The sequence below is a fragment of the Adiantum capillus-veneris genome, chromosome 13 (assembly GCF_014529385.1).
Source record: "Adiantum capillus-veneris isolate H3 chromosome 13, ASM1452938v2, whole genome shotgun sequence".
NCBI lineage: Eukaryota > Viridiplantae > Streptophyta > Polypodiopsida > Polypodiales > Pteridaceae > Adiantum > Adiantum capillus-veneris.
In genome coordinates, this window is record NC_140943.1 from 135,352,550 (window position 1) to 135,357,723 (window position 5,174).

The 5,174-nt window shown below is 37.1% G+C and overlaps 1 pseudogene; it reads left to right on the forward strand.

Annotated features, from left to right (window-relative positions):
• Positions 1-717: 717 nt before the first annotated feature.
• LOC147444917 (uncharacterized) lies at positions 718-3,181 on the forward strand (annotated as a pseudogene).
• Positions 3,182-5,174: the final 1,993 nt, after the last annotated feature.

The window sequence follows — 5,174 nt, forward strand, 5'->3', positions numbered from 1 at the left end:
GATGAAAAGTATGTTTATCTTATCCATAAATATTCCATATGGTTCAAGTAGAGATGTTAATGAGGACATTAAAAAAACTTGGGACAAGTATTGGCATATATGTAGAATGAAGGAAGAAGCAATCATTAAGACCAACCTCAAAGACTACTTGTATCATACAAGTACCATTTGTTTTAGATGGGTCTCAAATCACTGAAAATTTTTACTGAGGCTGAACGAGTGTCATGGAGAAAGCAAGGGCTCAAGAAGCACAATCAGGAAAGAGGGTATGGTATTCTCTTACTCAGTCTATCCTTGGTCCCATGGTTTATGGGGTATGCACTTAAATTTGTTAAGATTTGGTAAGATTCTAATAATCTTTTGAAATGGTGTATGCAGAATAAATGGAAGTCTGATTTACAGGTAGCATTAAATAAGATACCTCCTACTTTGTCACAAGATGAGCATGTGAGGGTTGAGATTCAAGCAAAGAGGAATGTTGTTAAAGCTTACAATAGACGCACGACTCAGGTGAGGACTACACTCTATTAAAGTATAATAAAAATATTTTTTTGTTTATTTTGTTTGGTTATTGTAGAATCTATCCGTGGTGAATCCTGCTAATGGAGAAGAATGGTTTCTAATTTTATGGAGTCTTCCTTTTGAGGATGATGAAAAATTCAAGATTACAATAGAGAAACATCTTGTGCTACATGTTCTCAAGAGCTAAAGATAAAAATGCTAAAGCTCTTGGGAGCATATGAGAGCTTTTGCCAAAGTTTTGGAATGCCTTTGGGAGATCATTCCTATATCCCTTGGGAAGTATGGATGGGTCAATTCTTGGAGGATGCAAGAAGGCTTTTGCAATAGGGTGTAGATTCCACACATGGAGTTCACAAGGTGGTTTTGCCTTTAGATGTTCACTTGGAGTCATATTTTTAAGACATTGTTAATAGATATAGAGGAGTACGTTTTTACGAATTTCAAAAAGAGATGAATGTGGCTTTTCCACCATGAAAGCATGTGGACTTGAAAAATTCTTCCCGTCGATTGGTCTATAGGTAATTCCTATGTTATGCATTTTGCTAAGTGACTATTGTTGTATTATATAAGTTCGTTTTATTTAAGGTTTAGGTAATCATATTGTTGTAGGTTCTTGATGTATTTCATATGAAGTAAGAAGATCACTTGCATGCCTGACATTTGTAAAGCATGGACAATTATGTGTCCTCCTACATATAGTATGTACACCTCCACTATCTTTGGAGAGAACAATGATTCTGGTGGAGCCTTTCTTCTCACGGATTGGGAGCGTAAGCACTGCCCTTGGTGGATTGATATGAAGAAAGGTGAGTGTCTAAAAGAGGAGAAGGAGAATTATCTTCGTCATTTGAAGGCTGAATGTAAGTCCGACTCAGGGTCATCAGGAGAGATGACTGTTGAGCAAAGGAATAAGATGGAGGAAGAGTTGAAAGCTCTCAAAGAAAAACAAGATCAAGAAAGACAAGAGCAAGGCAAGAATCATGGAGGCCGTCCACCATCAAGCAAGGGTGGAATGTCAATCAAGGGTAAGTAAGTTAAATTGCTGGTGGGAACAATATGTTCTTGCTATTCTTTCTTTTGTTATGTCTTATGCTAATCATTATGGCATGGATTGATTTGAAGAAAAATGTGTTAATTTTTTGGCTATTGTTAGATACAAGAAACTTAGGAAGTTCTCATACCCAAAAGAATGTTGGAGAGGGAGCTTTGATTCATGCACCTTTGGCTAGTTTCCATTCCATTCAAAAGAAACAAGACATAAAACAGTCAAAGGTTTGGATTTATGATTACATTGAGTTTGGAAAGGAGTAGACTGCAAGAAACTTCAAGGATGGTTTTGTGGTGATGCGAGAGGTTTTTGTTGGCTTGGGTGAACGTGAGAAGATAAGAAATGGAAAACCTAGTGCATGGAGTGTTGATCTTACTATTATTGATCTTCCTACTGGTAAGAGATTTTTCAATGCTATCTTGTATACACCATGCATATACTTAGCTCAAATTCTTAACACTCAAATACAATAATTTTGATTGTAGGTGGGCTTGTTCATGGTTTTGATGGCATTTTTGCATGGAATGAGCTAACAGATGACCATGTCAAGTTTTCATTGGTGGTTGCATCTACAGTGATGGATGACATGGGTTGGGTGCTTGCTCTTTGTCCTAGCACCGCTCTTAGTCTTGTGGAGCGCTTGGCCACACGCATAGGCCTAGAGCTGAGTTTTAGGTGGATCATGGAGAGCTTTGAGCCATTTTCATCACGAACAAAGAATGGGCATACACAAAAGGTAATAAAGCATCCTTCAAAAAACATGAACAATTCTTTTTTAAAAAATTTGATACATGAAAAATTGACTTTTTTATGTGTTGTTTCCATGGCTATGATAGATGAATGTATTCTATGCTTTGGCATTTCACAAGGCAAGAAGTAATCCTTCATTTGATCATGAGAGTTCTCAAAAGGTTTGTGTGTCATTGTTTATTATTCAATGTGATTGTTTTTGCACTAAAATTCTTAAATGTTCATGCATAGCTGCCTCATTTTGTTGTATGGTAGGTGGGGAGAGTCTTGCAACAAGATCTCTCAATGGAGATTATTAGTCACTACTTGCCATCATCTGCTCGCACAACACGTAATGGCAAGAGTGGTGGGTGTAGAGGCATGTTAGAGAGGAGTATTACCCATATGATATTGTTTGTAGAGGCCTTAATGTGCCCTAAAATAGGTACATGTTTGGAGCTTGGTGGTTGTACAGGGCCTTTATTAAAGGAGGCTATGTACTCTTCTCGTGGTTGCTTGGTCGTGGAGAGTGATCTAGAGATATGTGAGGGATACTTGTCTCCTTTTGTACAGGAGTACTATGGTGCTCCGTAGGTTGTCGAGCTTGGAAATAGTGATGATACCATTGATGATGTGGGGAATGATTTGGTTGTTAATAATGTGCCTTCTGACTAGTGAGTTTGCTTTGTTCATTATTTTATAGCACCTAATTTTTATTTTTTATGACATTATTATCTCATTGTGATTGATAGTGAGCTACCTTGCTATGCAGAGGCAATGGCAAGGCACATGGCGACCACCTATTCATATGACCAATCACTCGTGCGCGAGAGGCGAAGGTGAAGCTGTATCTTCATTGATGACCATGTAGATTTGGAGTAGTCTTCTTTAGAGTGGATCTTATTTTGCATGATCAATTAGCTTCTTTTTGGGTGTGAAAAAACTTGATTCTAGCCATGCAACTACTATTGTCTTTTAGTTTTATTGACTTCTAAACTTTGAGAAATATGTATTTGGACAAAACATTGCCTAGACTTTTGGACTACATAAAGCTTGTTTTGTCTATGCAAACACTTGATTACGGGCTTGCAATATGCTATTGTCATTTGGTGTAGAGTGATGTTTTTTTTTAAGCCTCATAAAGATGTTACGTATATGGACATAACAATGCCGAGACTAGTAGACAATATCGTTATTGTCATTCATTGGTGATTGCTCAATATTAAGATGACACTAGCTAATTTTTTATTGTAAAATGTACTTTTTTCTTGTCACTCATTATTGAGTGCTCGAAATTGGGATGACATTAGGGTCTACTTCAAATAAATTAGAAGTATTGTCTGTGTGTGCAAGGGTGCATATTTCCCCTCAAAAATGCCTCCTTCCATTCTCGACATCTTTTTTATAATATCATGCTTGAGAGTCGTGTAAAATTCATTCATAATGTGTGGGTTTAGCATGGGCTTCGTGAACTCATGGGCTTGTAACACTAGCTGATGTCATTTGAAAAGACATATCTAGTTAAATTTTCATGACTGATATTATAAAAAGAGTGATATTCACTCTTTTGAAGCAATCACACAATTTCAAAAAGTTTCAAGGTGGAGCGGTGATCAAATGATGATTTGATCATTTGAGCATTTGATGCTAGTGATCCTTGCAAGATATAGAACTCTAAATTATGTAGAATTTTTTTTAAAAAAAAATTGTTTAAGCTCATTACAAGTTAAGAAATACGCATGCACACATCCACATATATGCGTGCACACACACACAAACACACTTACACTCACACATAGATATATATTTTCATATAGAAATATACATAAATTGTTCACTTTTATATGTTGCTTGAGTAATTCTTTTGCTCATGTTGCTCATGAAATTATGCTCGCATGACTGATGTACTCGAAGGTGTTATGCAAAGCTACTAATGACAATGATTCAAATGGCGAGCTTGCAAACAAGCACAAGCAAGTTTGGGCACATATTGATAAAATGGTCAAGCTTATGGGCCTTACCAGCATAAGAGAAAATGCCAATCATTTCAAGAAGCCTCGATGGATTTCATCAAGGTCTTCACCCTTTCTTGGGGTGAAAATACATCAAATATGACATAGTAATGCATGTTACATAGTGAGCTTATTATAAGAAATTGTTTTCATTAAATAATGTGCATCATTTTCGCATGTGAGCAACATATCTTGTTTACGCATGGTGCAAATTTTATGCAAAAATATGGTTCGCTTGAGATTTTTAGTACTCAAGGCATGGAGAAGTCCCATTATCGAGCAAGGGGGGTGTACTTGAAAAATACTCGACATGGTGGTGGAATGGTGCAATCCAATTCTTTGGAGGAGATGCTCAACTGGTTTTTTTGCACAACATTTGCTCGTAAGCTCACAATGGAGTGTGCAGGACAATCCAAGATTTCTAGGAAAGTGTGCAAATTGCATTGTCAAAAGCACAACAACAACAAGTGGCGAATGTCACAAAGCCCCACCAAGCATGCTGCATGGTGCCAATGGAGATTGCGACAAGGGTCAAAGTGGATTATGGGCGAATGACTACACATGAACACATGGTCCAGCTTGTTGAGATGTAGAGAGAAAGAGAGGGATGAGACAAGAGACACACCATGTATGCTTCCAAAGACTGATTCATATTGAGGACAAGATACAAATATATAGGTGATACCAAGTTGATTAGAGTGAGCCATATATAGCTCCAACACCCCCACTCAAACAAAGGTCTCTAGCTTTGGATGAAAAAACCCTTGGGGAGTTCAAGGAAAAAACCAAAGCCCCTATAAAATGTGAAAATATGAACTAGTGATGATGATGTGAAAGTGAATTGTGTATCTATGTACAGATAT